At 36.8% G+C, this 19739-nt stretch overlaps 1 protein-coding gene and 1 long non-coding RNA gene across 3 annotated transcripts in view; one reads left to right on the plus strand and one right to left on the minus strand.

Moving 5' to 3' along the window:
* The window catches only part of ANK3 (ankyrin 3), a 681670-nt gene that overhangs the window by 169570 nt on the left and 492361 nt on the right, over window positions 1-19739 (plus strand). The window lies entirely within an intron of this gene.
* Window positions 1040-18510, minus strand: LOC112807478 (uncharacterized). Its single transcript, XR_003204088.2, has 4 exons — window positions 18286-18510; window positions 10823-10933; window positions 5447-5667; window positions 1040-1157 (listed from the first exon to the last, which is right to left on the minus strand). It is a non-coding gene; the product is annotated as an uncharacterized lncRNA (long non-coding RNA).

The following is a 19739-nucleotide window of genomic DNA, read 5'->3' on the forward strand; positions in this document are numbered from 1 at the left end:
ATTTTAATGCACTCTTCCAGCTGGCTTGAACTTTAAAGACTTCTATACACTGCTCTCAAGTGTCTTTTTCCTCCTGGAATTCAATCAATGTTTTGTGAGTTTTAAGGGTGAAGAGCAAGATTTGAGGGAGTCAACTGGTGGTACATGGTACGTGTACAGGGTAGCACCCAGTGAACTTCTGAGAATGAGGAACTTTTATTCTACTTTTCACTTTCCCTTCAGTGCTGCTCATTGTTAACCATTGTGATTTAAGTACAGCAAGGAATTTAGAGACTTACAGAAACCCATATCTCTTAAGCCTCTAATTAACAATAACTGCCCCCCCCACTTAGTACACAGTCTACTCAATAAATTACAAATACAAATAAAGACACACATCAGAAACTAAACTTGATAAACCTTGATTTGAGGATTGTGCACAGTAATTTTTGCAAATAAGGCATATGAAATATGCCTTGCCTTACAATATAGGTTTCATAATTCTGAGCATTGGTGTCATATTTAATGTCGGTGTTTTGTGAGTACTTAATGAAAAATTAAATGATAATTATAGCAAACCAAGCTAATTCCTTGACATGAAGTTTAACCTCTAGATAATTTATCTGGGAACAGTGTGTAATTTTCCTTTGTTATTTTCACGATGCTGGCTTATTTAGTCTTTACTTGCAGTGATTTCACCACCAGGTAATTTACCTTGGCATTTTACAAAATTGGAACATCTCTTTGAAACATGATCATGTTATCTTAAATATCGTTTCCACCATTTTTAAGTCTAATTCACTTTCACATAGAGGCAACATCAAAACTACATACAGAAGCAGAACCACAGTTGTCTGAATATTAATGAAAAAGATTTTCTGTGTAATTACAGATAATTAAGTGAATCATGTGTTCAAGTAAATATTTATGAATAACTTCAAAGTTTCTTTTTAAAAACAAAACCAACCGCAATGATGATTTTACGATTCCCACCCCACTGCCCCCATAGAGATGTTTATCAGAAATTTAATGGACAGCCTCCTGCCACACATGTGGGTTATTTCACTCTGTTGTTTTGGACAAATCAAGAAGCACGAGAAACAGCTTGGCTTCAGATATTTGAAGTCCCTTTTCTGATCCATCAAGCAGGGCTCATCCTCCTCAACTGTTCTTCATGTCTTCAAATTAGAAAAAAACACACAGATTATTTATGAAGTTAGAATAGCAATAATAGGTTCCAGGATTCTAGCCTTTCCTTTTAAGAATTTTTTAGATATGACTTTTGATGAATTCAGTTAAGTGAGTATGCTTGAAAGAGGTGCTAGGAACTTGCAGCAACACATGGGTGCTTGTGAAGTTTTTGCTGTCTTTCACTGATTTTTGCTATTTTAGGGGATCTCTAGAACAAAACTAAAAATGGATGGTCCTCTGTATTATCAAAGTGTAAAACCTACAAAACAGCAATTTTAAATGCTTAGATTTAATGACACATTTTCTCTCCTTAGTCCACCTGCTGAAAATGCTTTTAATGCTCATCTTTCATCTCTGTATAAAGGTCTGTTAGGGGATAAGTTTTTGGCATTATGCTATAGTACTTCATGTAAATTATAAACATGCCAATTCTAGTTTTTGTCTTTAGAAAGTAGAGGTACTAATGTAGCTGCATTAAACTATTGTGTCAATATGTGCCTTTTATCTTCTGCTTTTAAAGCTTTTCTGTAATCTTTAAAGTGGAGGTTCTCCAAAAAATATTATGATCTTGGGCTTTGGCCAAGGAAGATAACTTTGCAAGAGCAAGAATGGAATCACATACACCAGAGTTTAATCCTTGTTCTTCATCTTAATATTTATACAAAGTTTGTCAGGTTGCCTAATGTCCTAAGCCCTGGTTTCCTAGTCTTTAAACTGAGGATATATTGTTTATGTAGAGGTTTAATGTAAGGATTAGAAACAGTATGTGTATGTTAAGTGCCTGGTGCAGCTCCTTGGCCAAAAGTAGGCTACATCATAGAGTAGCTGTTGTTGTCCTTAGTGTTAAAAGCATTGCTAGCAGAAGATGAGATTTGGTACTACTTATTGCCTATGAAGAAAAGCAGAATTTAAGAGCTCTAAGTTCGTTGTCGCCCTGAATCAGAATTTTTGTGTATCATTTTCATATGACTTGTTCTCTTTTCCTCTTTACAAGTCAGAATAGCCTGTTCCCTGACGGTAAAATTTATTTGTAATGTTGATTTCCTTCCTCTTTAATAAAAAAATTAGAAATTTGTCATCCAAATATAACAATCTGTATAAAAATTATCTTTTGAATTGTTTTAGAAAATTGCATATTTACCTCTAGTGAAATTTTGATTTATGGAATATACTGCCTTATAATAATAAAAATTAGTATAATGTTAACTTCTAATGGTACATGTCAGATAGGATTTAGATTATTAGCATTCATCTATTAGCATGGTAGTGGATGTTTTACAAATCCTTGCACTTTGTATTTTATTTAACCATTTAGAATGAGGGAAAAATCCTTGCATTCTGTATTTTATTTAACCATTTAGGGTGAGGGAACAGGTTGGCATATTAGAATATACCAACAGGGTGGTATATAAGAGAACAACACATTGTGTGTTTTCTTCTTGACTCTGATAAAACAGCAGCAAGAGGAGGCGTAGTGGAAGGAACCTAAGATTCAGAATCAGCGGATAATTATGTTGAAGACATTTACGACAGTATATATGAAAATATAAAAACGTTCATTGCGTTTACCACTGTGACACTGAACTGAAACCTCCCATTTTCTAATCTCTGAAATGTAGTCAAAACAGTTGACATCTATGATGCTTATGGGTTTTCAGACACCACTTTCTAGCAACAATGCTGAATCCATACTTTGAAAGCGGTGGTGTAATGGGCGAAATCTGGGGCAGTGCTATGTGTTTGCTGAAGGGGACAGAGGCCCAAGAGAACCTCCTCTGTATAGTTGTCACCTTCTATTCAACACCTCTAGGTGATTTTGTCCCTAACAACGTAGCCACCTCATTTACTAATTTGTATTCTAGTTCTATATTTTTATAATGAAGTGTAAAGAAAACAAGGAATGGTTACTAATCTTCTCATCTTTCACATAGAACCCCAACTGCCCTTCTGTGATTATATTTAACACCACCACCACATGAAACATTCTAAATTTAAGTATGGGATCTGAAGTAGTTTGAGAGAGAACACCCTATTTAATGGCAAAGCAAGTCCTTCGGTTCTTTCATTCCTGGGCCTTTCACAGATGTCCCCGCAGGGACAATTTGTACGTTGTTCACATCTAGAACACAGATGATTTGCCATTTTTTTGTTTTGTTTTTACTATAGTAAAATACTCATAAAATTTAGCATTGTAATCATTTTAAAATGCAACTCAGTGGCATTAACTACATTCATGATGTTGTGCAACCATCACCACTCTCTAGTTCCAGTACGTTTTCATCACCCCAAAGGGAAACCCTGTACCCACTGAGAAGTCACTCCATATTCCCTCCTCCCCCACCCCTGACAGCCACTAATCTGCTTTCTCTCTCTCTATGGATTTGCCCATAATGGATAGTTCATATGAGTGGTTTATGATTAATACAATATGTATCCTTTTGTGCCTGGCTTCCTTCAGTTAGCATATTTTCAGGGTTTATCCATGCTGTAACATGTATCAGTACTTTATTCCTTTTTATTAGCTGAATAATATTCCATTGTATGGGTAGTCCCCATTTTGTCTGTCTGTTCATCTGTTGGGGGACATTTGGGTTGTTTCTATCTTTTGATTATTGTGAATAGAGCTGCAGCAAACTTTTGTGGACAGGTTTTTATTTGAACACCTGTTCCCAGTTCTTTGGGATATTTACCTAAGAGTAGAATTCTTTGGTCATGTAATAATTCTATAAACATAAAAATTATCGAAGAACTTGCCAGGAGGTTTTCTTCTATAAGTTTTTATAGTTTGATTTCTGTTGTATTCATATTTCTATATCTTACTATTTGTCTAGTCACTTATTACTCTTGAGGGTTTTTTGGGGGGTAAAATATAGCGAAATTTTGTCTATTCATCCTAGAAAGATGGAGATGGTGGGAAGGGGTTTGTGGAGAGACTGTGACACTGAGATAAATAGAGGTAGGAGCCACTCATGAGCCTTAGTGAATGGCAGCAAGTAGATCCTAGAGCATAGGAGAAAAGTAAAATTCTTGTGGTAATGTTCCTGGTGAGGATTTTTACTTAAAGTAGGCACTTTGAACAATGGCAGAACTGGGAAGAGAGCAGTTTGTGTTCTCTCCCTGAGCACAAACTGTTGACTATCCCAGAACAAAGTGCATGAAATGGACTCTGTTTTTTGCACTAGGCCAGGAAAAATGTTGGTGCATTTAGTAAGGTTTCTCCAGAGAGAAGTAAGTTAGAGGCTTAAAATATCAGATGCCCTCTTTGTTGCATATGCTTGTGGTTAACTTTACTGTGGAGCAAGTAGTATATAATTCTCATTTCATAGTATAGCGTCAATCATTCTCATTTATTTCTCTTTTAATATTTAGAGTGAGAAAATGCCCCTGGGCAAGGTCACAGAAGTTTCTGAGCCAGGTAGGCTGTGACTGAAAACAGTAGCCACTATTTTGTGGGTAAAACGAGGTGAGCTGCACCACTGGGCCTTTCCTCAAGAGCTTCTGAATATGTGATTGTAATCACACGTCACCATAAACAAGTATTAACTGCTTTGCTCTGCAGGAGACACTACAAAAAAGTATCGGAAAGGCATTCACTTATGGGTTGTGTGATCTTTACAAAAGAAGCAGGAAAATTCCTAAAATATTAGGTTCTGAGCTTTTTTTCTAGGTGGGGTAGGTTTGTTGTTTTTCTTTCTTTTTGGGTGATACCCAGCCTCGTGAAAATATGCAGTTAGTCAAGTTATTCCACACTCTGCTGAGCAAAACTGGTGTTACCCCATAGAGTACTTTCTGGTCTTGACATGTGTTACATATTGAAGATTTAGGATTAACTATTCAGGAAAGGCATTCAAAGTCTGTTTTGTGGTCTTCAGATACAAACTACAATGTAGCCTTCATCCTTGAATGCTTTAAAAATTTTTTCTTTCTTTACATTTATTTATAACTAGAAAATTTTTATAAATTTCAATTCTAAGAGGATATATTCCAATAAAATGTGGCTTCTTTATCTAAATATTTCCTAAAAATGTCTTGCTTTAAATTTTTTATAACTGGAAATCTTAACGATTTCTATTTTTATTTCCTTCTCTTTATTCCACACCCTTTTCTGTAAGAATTTTGGACTCAGGTCTTACTTAAAAATGGAAGAAATACAAAACTAAAATGTTGGAAATATTCCTGCTGAGAGACTCAGCTAGAAGTAATGGTGATGACAAAGTATGATTGGTCTTATCAGGAAAATAAGCTTACTAACACAGAGACGTAGGAGAAAATCCACCTGGGAATACACCTTGACACCTATCATTGACTATATCCATGTCTTTTGGGTGGGTTTTGGAGTTTTAAATGATGTTCACAGTGGTTCTTGTCTTGTCATGTACTTTAAAATGTCTTTGACTGCCTTTGACTGACATATGAAACCTCATGCCACTGCAGTTTGGGGCTTCATCTTCTTGAAGCTGGTCAGCGGTCAGCAGATCTCATTTGTAGAAAGATGCGCTGGGAAAGAAAGGCTTAGTGTTAAGCATGTCAGGTCTCTTTTCTTGAGCTGCCAGCAGGTTGGAGCCCAGCAGAATGAGCCGTGGACACCTGCACTAGGGTGAAGCATACTGTCCTGGGCTCCGTGGGTGCTGTCCTGCCCTCAGCAGAGTTGTCATCTCAAGGGACAGCAACTTTAGAAGTTTATTTAGAGAAAGAGCTCTAAGAGATGCAGTTTGAAAAGGTAATACATTTTAAAAATAAAAAGATAACCTAAAGAGCAATAAGAACACAGACTTAAGGGGTGTATTTTATACTGTGGTGTATGACTTCGTGTTCATCTGAAAAGGTTGTTTGGAGAGACCTTATTTTGAACCAGGGCGGCAGGCTCATGATTAAAAAGCTAGAGAAGTAATATAAATGAATAAATGCGGGGCAGTGTAGACCGTTTCATAATTTTGTAGGAAAAGCCAGAAGTCTAGATTTCTAGGTTAAATCTCTTGATATTGAAATATTGAAACTAATTAATAATATTTTTTGAAAAAACTCATTGTGTGGCCAAAACAAGCAAACAGACACCCAATGGGCAGTCTCCTGGTCCCCAAGTTTGCATCTTTGTTTTTAGTTGTGTTGGCCACAGTCTCCACTTCTCTCTGAGTAGACCTTTAGAACTGAGTTCCTGGGTCTCTAGAGAATCTCTGTGGCAAACATTTATCTAATGTAAATCTATCTTCCTTTATTGGTTAAAAAAATTTTGTTTTACTCCTTTGATTGTCCAAATACTGAGATCAGATTTTGCCCCAGCCCCACCCCAGGGGAAAAGAAGTAGAAATACCTGTCTTAATAGATTTAGCAATATAATTCAGTTCCTTACGCTTTATTAATACATACAGCAAATTTCTAGGATCCTATAGCCATCTAGATTCATGAACACAGTTCAAATCTCACATATTTAGAGTTCAGGACTGGTGTATGCACAGTCATAGCAAAGAAACCCATTTTCACTAAAGTCCGTACCAAATTCACAAGGTATGCAGGGTTCTTAACAAAAACACGTGTTTGTACTATATCATTATACCATAAAACTTTAATGCCAGTCATGTTTATACTTATTGTTGTAATAAAAAGCAGTTTGTTGAACCTAACATGTATATTTTAGTTGGTTGTGAAAGCTCAGACATGGGTATTTAAAAAGCGTTGTGTATTCAACCTTATTAAATACTTAGTTGAGAGTACAAAAATTAGCTTAGATTTTAGGATTATAGGATAGGAGATGTATGAAGACTCCTATTCTAATGGCAGATTAACAAGAAATGAATATGAATATCGTATTTCCTCAGTTCTACATGGCAGACTACCTTACAGATTTAAATATGCCTGAATTGGGGTGTATTTTACAATCCATGAATTCTCATCTCTGCTGTTGTCCACACGGCAGCCATGATGTAATTGTCATAGGCTGAGTGTGCAAACTTGGTTGTTATTCCTGTTGATGTGACTGCAGTGCCTCATTTTCAGTCAGCAAAGTACTTAGGATCCTTTAAGGGAGGAATTTGCAGAAAGGGTGACAATGGGTTGGGAGAATATCCTGGAGATAGTTGTGGAGCACTTTAAGAAATGCTTTGTCAACCACCATCCTGATGGCACAGGAATGTATCGTGTGTGTGAAGACTCAGTGGTGCCCCAACAACCAAAGGCACTCATGATAAGGATAGGTAAAGATCGGAATGCGTGAAGTTTTAAGAATGCCTCAACCAGTTTATTTCACTTGTATCTTCTTATTTCAGTATATATAAAGGCCATATATGATACAAGTTTATGTATGAGTGAGTCTCAATATTTTCAAAATGAATAAATTTGGAAGTTCGTGTGATAATGCTTTGTCACAATTTCATTGACAGTATTTTTCTTTGTTACGTTAAAAATGACACATCTCATAATCAGTGACATCCTAACTTGATGAAATACAATAGTGAAAAATTGACTTTCCAAGTTAAAAGTCAGAACTCAGAAATAGCTTGTGTTTTTAGGACTAAAATTAGAAACTTGATGGTGCTAAGTATCTATTAGATGAGATCATAATACTGTGATGCTAAATTATAATTTTTAAAATGCTATTTAGTTCTGGAAAATAATATTTTTATTCAAGGTTAAGTCAAAGTCAAAATAAATATATGGACGCTATATGGACGATATGCATCTTCTTTTCAAGTTCTTTCATCTTACTTTGTAAATGGCAGCTCGGGGGTCTGCAGTGTGCACCAACTTCAGCTGGTAAATAAGATCAAATCAAGTGTGAAAACATAATTGAACATCCTGGAAGTTAGTTGGCTCTCACTTTAATTCCTTCAGTAAATATATTTCACCAACAATAGCCCTTTCTTTTCCTTTTAATCTCATTCTTATTTTTATTTTTTTTAAAGAGTTTATTTATTTATTCATGAGAGACAGAGGGAGAGAGAGAGAGAGAAGCAGAGGGAGAAGCAGGCTCCCAAGGAGCAGGGAGCCCGATGCGGGACTCGATCCCAGGACCCTGGGATCATGACCTGAGCCGAAGGCAGACGCTTAACCATCTGAGCCACCCAGGCGCCCTCATTCTTATTTTTAAAAATATAGTTGTATTTTAATCTGTTGTTGAATGGTTTGGCCATACATTTTCATTTTCAAAGCATATTTTTTTTAAATGCTTATAGCACTTTATTTATAATTGCCTCAAACTGGAAATAGTCCAAAGTTCATCAACCGGTGAATGGAGAAATAAATTGTGATTGTGATGTTGTGATTTATTTTTTCTTTTAAATTTTTATTTAAATTCTAATTAGTTAACATATAGTGTAATACTGTTTTCAGGAGTAGAATTTAGTGATTCATCACTTACATATAACACCTAGTTCAAGGTGCACTTTTAAAGTATATCAGTGCTAGATGTCCCCAAATATTCATTTATATATTAGATATATTTATATATTTATATAAATTTATATATTAGATATTGTTAAGTTGAAAGCTCAAGAAAACAAAAAATGCAAATGGACATTTTGTTGTTTGATATATTGAAAAGAGAACCAGTATCATGATATTGGTAATATATGTGATTGAAGAAATAGAAAATGTTTAATTTAACTTGATGTGTAGACAGTTCTTGATAAGAACACGACTAAATCTTCTCCGAAACTGTGGATGTACTGAAGTGAGGTAACTTGATTTCTGAAGGGACACTGAATGATGTGGTTGACATATTAATCAGAAATATAAAAAGGCATAATATTTAATGCAGAGGTAAATTGAAAAGGACAAACCAAAAACCTTGTTAGTTTATGAAAATGTCAGAGAGCTATAAAGAAAACTTCACTTCGTGATAGCAATGCCTTGTCCAAAGATAGATCAGCTGTTACATTCTGTGTTCCTGCTTTTCTGCTGGACATAAAAGGTGAGCACAGAATGGTGGAGTTAAAAATCATTTACTTTTAAATCTTTATATTCTTGTTTTTCCATCTGCCATTTTGTTTTATGTTTATCTTGTAGAGAATGTACTTTATTGTCTTTTAAGTATACTATTTGTCCTAGAAATACCAGAAAATACAAAACAGCAAAAAATAGAAGAAAGCTATATAAACATTTTGAAAATTCAGTTCCATATTTTAGACTTTTTAGAAATTCTCATCTTTCTTGGACTGTTTAGAAGACTCTAAACACATGTATTTTCCCTTTCTTTTTATAAAATGGTGCACTAGCCTCAAATTTTTTAGAATACATTTTATACCAAGTAAATGCCTCTTAATTCTGTTACTTACAAGAAAGGAGTCTGTTAATGATACAGTTAAAAGCTACTTAAGATAATAAAAGCTGCTCAGATATCTTACCTTAATCAAGCCTATTTATCTCTAGCACACAAGAATTTTTTATAGTATAAAATATAGATGTGTGACATATAAATATATAATGTATATTTATATATAACATATAAATGTTACATAAAATATTGTATAATGTTTTAAAGCCCTGTAATTATTTAGACAAATGTTATGGTACAATTCACCCATGATTTTACTGTTGTGATTTTTAGTTTCAATAATTTCCTTTTTCACAAGATATGGCAGATTATGGAATAGTTGTGTTGTTTTAGTTCGAATAATTCTAGTTCATGTCAACACAAACAGAGATTCTTTATGAAAGCATAGTAAGTACTTTTCTTATTTTTTTGGTCCTCTACTACTCTCCTTATTAGGTAACTCTTCAGACAACCCAGAGTAATATGCCACCTAGTGACCCCATTAAGAATTCACAATTTTCAGTCAATGATCCAGCATGCATTAAAGCCATTTCAGAGTATGGGTCTTTATGAAAATGCTTTTTAATGACACCTATATACATGTTGCTTTGGATCTTCTCTTTTATTTGTATTCTCACATTTCAGTTATGATAAGAATATTTGGATTGGATATAGAAGAAACTTCAACATATACTTTCCTTCCACCTGACCTAATAAGAAATGTGATAGGCCTCAGTAAAATCTAAGTTTAATGGCCAAATTGCCTAGAATTCTGGGCAGATTAATCTACTTTGTGCATTGAATAAAGTTTAAATGAATTTAAAATACATTGAAAGCATAGTTCAACAAGTTACGAACTTTAGGGAGAAGTATTATTAGGTCTTTTCCCCGAAGAGGAAATAAGCATCAGGGTCTTTGAGCATTACTTACATTAGTAGTAAGAGAAATGCTGTATTATTATTATATAAGAACAAAATATTAAGCCATAGCAAATTAGTCATAAAAACAATATTTTAAGGACATTCGGATGAGGATAACTTTATTGAATCATAAGCTGTTATTAATTATTAATGTTTTAAACTGTCATTTTTTGAAACCTATTTCAAAGTGGTTAAATATTTCAGACTCATGGTGTATAACATCTCTTGGAAAACCATGGTGTTTCTGTGTACACGCCAGTCACCGTGTGTGTGTGTGTGTGTGTGTGTGTGTGTGTGTGTGTGTGTGTTTGGAACCGGTCCTTCTCTGTCAATCATGTGTGTGGCAGTGTCTGATTAGCTGGGCTTTCTAGGGAATTGTAGTATTCAGAAGCTCTGGTAGTAAAGACTTAGCTTCTTATTTAATTTCTTTTAGAATTAGAGCACCCATGAAATTGCAGTTAGTGAATTTGACAATGATACTTACTCTTAGGTGTGTGATTTGGCTTTCGTAGGGTTTAGGTTGTAGATTAAGTGAGCAGAAGTTACAAAAACTGATTGTAGAATGCCCCAAGTCTCTCACCTTCAGTTTTCTGATCTGCAAAAATAGGAAGAAGATGATGTCTTGTCTGCCTTGTGAGAGTGGTTTTTTTTTTTTTTTTCAAGATTTTGTCACAGAGAAAGCGTGCGAGAGCGCAAGCAGGGGGAGCAGCAGGCAGAGGGAGACGCAGGCTCCCTGCTGAGTAAGGAGCCCGGTGTGGGACTCGATCCCAGGACCCTGAGATCATGACCTGAGCTGAAGGCAGACATCCAACCGACTGAGCCACCCAGGCACCCCCTCATGAGAATGTTTTAAGAATGAAGTGAGATTGTAAATGTGAACATGTTCTCTGGTTTATAATGTAGAACAAGAGTACAAATGTAGGTTTCCAGGGGCACCTGACTGGCTCCCTCAATAGGGCGTATGACTCTTGGTCTCTGGGTTGTGAGTTCGAGCCCCATGTTGGGTATAGAGACTACTTAAAATTTTTAGAAATAAATAAATGAATAAATCAACAAATGAAAGTTACCACAATAATTCAATCTATGGTATTTTAAGAAGTACCTTTTTATGAGAAATGGAGTAATAAAATACTACAACTTCCAATTATAAGATAAGTAGGTCCTGGGGATATCATATACAGCATGGTGAGTGGCGTTACCAACACTGCCTTATATATTTGAATGTTGCTAAGAGAATAGGTCTTAAAAGTTCTCATCACAAGAAACAAATTGTATCTATATGTGGTGATGGATGTTAATTTTAAACGTACCCCCCGGTGGTCATTTCATAATGTCCACATATATCAAACCATTATGTTGTACACCTAAAACAAAAATGAGATTCTATGTCACTTCTAGCTCAATTACATTTTTTTAAAGGCAACATATGCAGATATAGTGGTTAAAAGTATGCCTGTTTTCAAATTCTGCCTCCCTAACTTATAGCTGTGTGACCTTGGACAAATTAATCCACCAGTTTGTGGCTCGGTATAATCTGTAAAATGGGGTAATATTATCTACCTGCATAGGGTCGTTAGGAGGATTCTGAGTTAAAGACCACCTGGGCCTGGAAGCACTCCGGGAGGGCCTGCCAAATAAAGTGGCCTCATGCTAAACCCTTTCCTGATCTTTTATTTTGATGCAAATATTTCCTCTACATGCTTTCTTGTAATTATTGTTTTTCCAGGTAGTATGCATTCTACCTCTTGTATTGCAAAAGTTAAGCCTGCTTGCGTTTTATAGGAGGGCTCATATGCCTGAAGGAAATAAAAACAGCGCAGGAATAAATAGGCAGTTGAATGGAATAGAGTGGCAGTTATTGCTAAGTTATAGTTCATACAGAATATACTGGAATGTAATAGTTTGCCCTGAAGTTGCACAAGGCTCCTTGTGTTTGCCTTGGTCATTTCTGTGGACCCTCTTACATTCAGGGAAAAGCTCTCAAGTAGAGAAATAGAGAAATACAGTTGCTTTCAGGAGAAACAGTGGAATTAAGGATCGCCATGATATTGCAGGATAATTGAAATGTCAGGGAGGCTTGCTTTCTAGAAGACACTGCAAGGACTCACGTGTTTATCTCTCAGTCCCCCTGGGCTGAATTGAAGCCTCTTTATGAAAACTCATGATGGTATCATCTAGTCTTCTAAGTGGATAATGGCACAGATCTAGGATTGTGCCAGTCATAAAATTTTAATGACAAACTGAGGTAATATTGCTATTGTGCAACATCCTTAATTTGAGGAAATATTAACTATCATATCACCAGTTCTTAATTTATAGTGCCCTCTCTGTGTTCTTTGTGATCTCTGATTTTGTGGGTTCACTCTGGACACACAAGGTCTTTTGCTTTGACTTGAGACTGCTTTAAGCTAAATATAGTGTTTTCTGCAGTCCCTTGAAAATCTTACACATTCACGAGAATCGTGAGAACTTTTCTTGCCATCATACTTGGCAAGCATACAGGCTTCTTGAATATTTGTTTTTCGGGTTTTGAACCAAGCCCTGTAACACCTGGTAGCACAGAAATTACCAGAAACCCTTGTAACCTAAAACTATTTTTTTCTTCATCTAACTCAGATCCCTAGAACCTCAGTTTGGAAGTACCTAGAGCAAAATTTTAGTTCAATAAAAGACACTAGTACTCTCTCCGGAGACTCATGGCTGGACCACAAGATAAAATTGCTGTCCCTGGACAGATAATTTCTGAGGCTGCTAGTTCTTTAATCTCACTTTCCTCTTCTTTCCTGTGACATCCCTTCCTGTATCGCTGAGTTTCTGTCTCTTCTCTTGTTCTCTGACCTTGCTGGTCATTCTTCACTCTGATTGCTGCTTTTCCCACCCTAATACCATCACGATTCATCGCAAGAGTGATGTTCCTATTTTATGTATCTTTCATACTTACTATGGTTGTTTAATTTTTTTTTTTTTTAAGCATAGATCTTTACAGGTAAATTAAGAGAACCTTCCAGGGAAGAATCAAGAAGGGCCAATCTCAGCCAAAATAACATGGCACTTTCTTCCATTTTCCAAAACATTACTCCTCATAACGCTGAATTCATTGGAAAATCAGATAACTCTACATCTGCCACTGTATACCTTAAAAATTTTATTTTTTAATTTTTTTTTCCTTAAGAATTTCAAATGGGGGCATCTGCTGGCTTAGTTGATGAAGCATGTGACTCTTGACCTCAGGGTTGTAAGTTTGAGCCCCATGTTGGGTGTAGAGATCTCTTAAAAATAAAATCTTTAAAAAAGAAAGAATTTTAAATGACGTGTGTTAAAATATCTGTGGAGACAAGCAGTATGAAAATTCGTAACGGTCCGTGATGAGTCTTTAGACTTCTTTAAATGTCCTATGTTAAGCAGTGCTATACAAAATGATCAAGACAGCCTTATAAATGAGGGGAAAATGGTTAAAAGTGTATTTATTTTACATTATTTTGGTATTTGCATGTGTTTAGATTAAAATCCAAGTCTGTCATTTTGGAGTGAGTTGTCAGGTAATATTTTCATATTTGTAACTGCCATTTAGAGTTAACTTGGTTCAGTGCAAAGTCATTATTATTATTTTTTAAAATATTTTATTTATTTATTTGACATACAGAGAGAGAGACAGAGTGAGCACAAGCAGGGGGAGTGGCAGGCAGAAGCAGAGGGAGGAGCAGGCTCCCCACAGAGAAGGGGGAGCCCGATGCGGGACTCGATCCCGGGACTCCGGGATCATGACCTGAGCCGAAGGCAGTGGCTTAACCAACTGAGCCACCCAGGCCCCCCAGAGTCATTATTTTTTAAAGGAAGAATTTGTTAACCTGTCAGAGTTAAAGACTATTAATGGTAATTAAATGAGAGAAAATGGAAAGCAATATTTGACCTGCTGTTCTGAGGAAAGCAAGAATGTACAAGGGTAGCAAACGAGAATGTTATATTCTTAATTTTTATATTTAGTATTTTATAATCATCTTTGTATTACTCTCCTTTACCTCTCACAAATTATAATGATATTCTGAACTTAAATTCTGATGTAACAACATCAAAATCACATAGTCTATTGAGTTAAAGGGTAATATCTCAAAAAAGGTTGAAATAGTACAAGCCTAATATTCTTTTGTGCTAGGAGACATTGAATGGGCTCTTAGAATAAAGTGTATATAGATATTTATTGACGCCTGCCCTGTTCTCTAGGTTGTGCTGTGTGTGTGTGTATGTTTCAGATATTGCCTTTTACCCAATATGACTGCTCTCTGTAAATTTCTGGGCATACGGCTTACACCTATCTAGAGCCTGCTTGCTGTGTGTTTTGCGCTGTAACAAGACATAGAGAGAGGTGTGGACAAAGTCTTCTCCCCCACCCCTCTCCTTCCCCTCAAGTTTACCTTCTTAGTGAGAAGACAGGAGCTTATACAATAAGAAGCCTGGTGGCACAGACACAAAATGGAGGATAGACCATGTCCTCCACACCTTTCACAGAGACAAGGCTTGCGTCTGGGTAGAGTAGCTAGAGAAAAGCCCCACACTGAACTAGGATTTAAATTGCGCCTTCAAGGATTTGACAGTTTTAAGTAAGCTGGTGGGAGAAAGTCAGCATTGTGAGAAGAATGGGATTTGTATTAACAGTTGACTGAAAAGTGTTGAGTTAGCCATTGAAAATTTTAGATAAGATTTTGTGAGATTTTAGAAAACATAGTTATTTACTTCGGAATAAGTATTACATGTACATGGTATGAAAACCAAAATGTGTGAGTAGTGGGTACATACACCGTGACAAGGCAGTCCCTCTGCAAGGCAGGGTCACTGTTACCAGTGTCCTTCCAGAGACAGTGTGTGTATACTCATATGTTTGTGTGTTTGTCTCGATCCATTGATCAGGCCGTCTGTATTTTTTTCCTGGACTCAACTTTTTCCACACAGAGTTACCTTGTTCTTTGCTGCAGACCATCCCATTATTTGGAAGTGCATACTTGAGGTACTTGGACCCCTCACCTATTGATGGACATTTGACTTAGTTTTAATCTTTAGCTTTTCCAAATGCTGCTGCAGTGAATGTCTTGCCCATTTGTCTTTGTGCGTATGTGTCAGGTGGTTTGTGGGATACATTCTTAGAAATGGAATTCTGGGAGCAAAAGACATACACATTGTCAATATGTAGGTATTGCCAAATTTCCCTCCAAAGAGGGAAATTTCCCTCCCATTTTATCCCATATTTTCCTATCAATAATGTATGGGATTTATGTTTCCTGGAAGCCCTGTCTTCATGGAACGTTGTCAAGACTTTTGGATATTTTTCAGTATGAAAGGTGAATATGTATGTCACTGTAGTTAAATTTGCATTTCTTAGTTTCACAAGATTTTAAGTAATATAAATAGCATGTTTCCTCATGGACTATTTAAAACAGGACATTTGAAAAAGATTTGCTGTAAATTTTTTACTAGAAGGATTACTCATTGGATAAGGTCTCCGTAATAGCTAAAAAAAGTCAAGCTAAGGGCAAGCTGAATCATGTTGGGTATGTGGGGGACAAACTGTCTCTGTGTTGTGGGTATGTGGGCAGCAAATTACTTCTACATTTTTCTGGCTTTCACAGTTTTAAACCCTATTAAAACCAGTAAAAGAAAATGTAGTGTTTCAAACTTCAGCCTGACCCTGAGTGGGCTCAACTGCTTGAATAAATGACCCAGTGAATGGATTGGAATCCTAACCTTTAGACAGGTGAGATTTCAGAGGTTGAGAAGACAAACCTTCTGTTCTAGTTTTATTTTCTGGTTGTCTAATTATTTTAGTTCTCTCCACCCAATACCAGTCAAGGACAGAATGAAGGAACATGCCTTATATTACCCATGGTGTCCAGAAATCATAAATGTACTGTATAGATAAAATGTCTCTGGGTTTCTTTGTGTGAATCCCCCACTCACCTGCCACTTTATATCCACACCTGCTATGAGGCATTTTGAAACTTAATATAGCTGTAGGATTTATCTTTTTAGTTAAAAAAAAAAAAGAAACAAACCTCATTCAAGGGAGAATACAGCCAATCCAAACATACTTAGCATTTTGTCGTGTTGTAGACTGGTGTTTGAAGGAAACACTGCCCCCCAAGTAAGTGCGATGAAAGATTTTAGGGTAAATTTCGGTTGTAACTGTGGTGTGAACCTCCACATGATACAGGAAACAAACAATTGCTGGGGGTGGGGACTTTTGTATTTTTTTCTAACAACATCAAATGGAGTCCAAAATTCGCAGGAAGAGGAGAAAAGACATTTTTAAAAAATTACAGCCAGACAGTTGGTAATTGGTGTGTGGTGTTCACAAGTATGAGGGGAAGTGAGAGGACGTTTCTTGGCATGGCTGTCATATTCCTAAATAAACTACACATGTGTTTACAAATTAAGAGCACACTAGTCTATGGCACCTCCGTCCCAAGGGTGGTTGCGCGCTCGCAAATGGAAGGCTCCCACAAGGAGCTTTGCTTGCTGTGCCAGATAAAAGAATCCTCACAAATAAGGCAAAACCCCAGTCACCTGTTTCTGAGGAAAAGTCTCTGCTTTATTTTTAACCAAGTATCTCCCAATTTAGCCTTTTGGGGAAAGCCTGTCAGGCTGCCATGACAACCCTATTTTTCCTTCCCCAAAGGAGCTCCCTCCTTTGCCAAAGCCATATTCTAGCCTAGAAAGTAGTGTGACTTCCTCTCTAGCCACACTTCTGGGAGTACTCTAGGGAGTATGGGTGTTATTCGTATGCTATTTATAGTAAAGAGACTTAAATGAAAGCTGGGTGCTGTGGCGGCGTAGGGGGTATTTTTAGTACTTGCAGCACTTTGCGCCTTTTCTAAAACCGCCGGCTTCTGTGAGCAAGATGTAAAAGCCCTAGGTTTCTTTCTTTACAGATCTGTAGTGCACTTAAAAAAAAGAGAAAGAAAGAAAGTTTCTCTTCCCTCACATTTCTAAACCTGTGGGCTTGCTGACAGTTTTCTTACAGTTGAACACTTTTTTCATTCTCCGCGCAGGCCTGGGTTGAGTGGTGTACCCTCACTGGCCGGCTGATTAGAACAGTGGTGTGTGCCTACTTGTGAAGAACGTTAACAACACAGAAGACAGCAGGTGTGACAATGAAAATGCCCCTTTAATCCCGATCTGACCAGTTCTCCTCAGTGAAGAATTGGGAGGAGAGCCTGACAAACTTTTCTTTGCATATTCTCATTACATGGAGAAGCCTACACACATATATGCTTATTTTTGAACCTCAGACAATATTGTATTTCTTTCCTGAGCTATTGCTTTTTTCCATTTGTCACTATAGTTTGATTATCAATGCATGCCGATACATGTTGAATTACCTAATTACTTTTTATGTATTTGATGTTTGCTTAGGATTATGCCATATTTTAGTAAACCCAATTGCTGTTTGATAGATTTACATTACTCTCTTAGAGGCTGCTGCAGTAAATATGCTTGTACATGTAAGAACGCATACTCATGCAGGTATTTCTCTGGTATGTTTGGAGTGGAATTTTGATATGTGCATTAAAAAAACTGAAGACTTTAAGATGAGCAAATTGGCACTGTCATGAAAAGTTTCTCAAAGGTAGGGTTCTTTTAGAGCCTAACAAATGGCCACATTGGTGATAAGGCCTGTCAACTCCCCATTCAAGGTGCCACAATGCAGGAATCTCTCCTGGGCTTTAGAGACATTCTAAACTCTTCTTTATGTACTTCTGTGGAGCTCTCACCATGGTGCCCCTTGACTCACTGTCATCACATCTTTATCCCATGTACCCCTCCCACCATACCACACTTTCTCTTGGTTGACAGTATTTAGTATGAATTTGATAAATTCATTTGTATGTAATGTGCTTCCAAATGGAACCAGGATCGTAATTTAATCTAGTTGTAATCATGTTTTAGAAAGCTTACCCCCATTTGGAAAATTACCGGAAGGATCCAGTTGGACCTCACAGACCTCATAGGCTTAAAACACAGCTGTAGCTTAAAAAGAGACCAGGACCAGGAGCTGGAAAACCATGTGGAGCTAAAGTCCCTCCATCTCCCCAGGTCCGTGTGGTTTCTGGTCTCTATTCCTTTGTGCCCATCTCCATTTTTCTGATGATCAATGGTCTTGCCCACCAAGCAGAAATAAGACACCCCTGGCCATTTTTACATCACTGTCTGGTTCAAGCCTTTTAAAAGAGAACAGTCTGGAGTTCTGATTCCAAATTCCTAGGACAGAATATTTTATTGATTGGCTTAGTCAATGTGTCTGTCCCTGGGATAGGGAATTAGGTTAAGGATTGTCAACATGCCTGAAGGTTTCTTCTTGTCATTCACTTCTTTCTTGGATGTTACTCAGTGCTTTGCCACCCACCCAAAATGTGCCCCTTGCCTGTGACTTTCCCTCTAATGATTATGCATTATTCTTCCATGGCACTTAATCTTGAGCTACTTGTTTTTTGTCTTTTTCTCTCATTAGAATATTAGCTTTGTGGCATAAGGGAACATACTGATTATTTCATTGCTGTAATCCCAGGGCCTAGAAGACTGCCTGGTGCACAGTGGGCACTCAATAAATATATGTTGAATAAAGACACAGATGGAGAGACCTAGAAGATGTTCCTATATCTTGCAGAGGCTGTGCCTTGGGGATTTTTAGTGGCTAGCAAAATTGTTCATTTCTGCTTCTCTTGACTACTTTTCTTATTTGAAAGAACTATGTATTTCGTACCTCCTGTTTTAAATACGGTTTGCTAGATGGTTTCTTGGACCGGATGAGAAAGTCAGGTATCATTTTGTTTGGTAGTAGCATTATTGAGATGCTGGAGGATTGCACACTTTGTTCAAAAATGAACACCTAGTAGATAAGGGATCTTATTTTAGAACCCAGGTCTCCTGATTCCTATACTAGCGTTAATCTCATCAGTAATTCCTAGCTTTTAGAATTAATTATGTGGAGTTAACAAGGAGTTTTTAGTTCAGACTCAAAGGTGCTATTTATTTGTTAATAAGGTAAAGCAAGGAACCATGTAAAAAAAATCAGTGGGGGCACTTGGGGGGCTCAGTCGGTTAAGTGTCTGCTTTCAGCTCAGGTCATGATCCCAGGGTCCTGGGATCGAGCCTCACATCAGGCTCTCTGCTCAGCGGGGAGTCTGCTTCTCTCTCTCCCTCGGTGTGCTCTCTCGTTATCGCTCTCAAAAAAAAAAAAAAAAATGGCATTATATATCTTTTTAAAATAAAAATTCCTGTGGAATCATTTTATATACATGAAATTTCTAATTGTAAGTCGTATTTTCATAAATTTGTATTTTAATATCGTGTCAATATAATTGCAACATTTCAGTTGCAGAGTGTTAGTTTCTTGTTTGTATTGATGGCCT

The sequence above is a fragment of the Callorhinus ursinus genome, unplaced genomic scaffold, assembly GCF_003265705.2.
Source record: "Callorhinus ursinus isolate GAN/ISIS: 27379988/994484 unplaced genomic scaffold, GSC_fseal_2.0 scaffold69, whole genome shotgun sequence".
Taxonomy (NCBI): domain Eukaryota; kingdom Metazoa; phylum Chordata; class Mammalia; order Carnivora; family Otariidae; genus Callorhinus; species Callorhinus ursinus.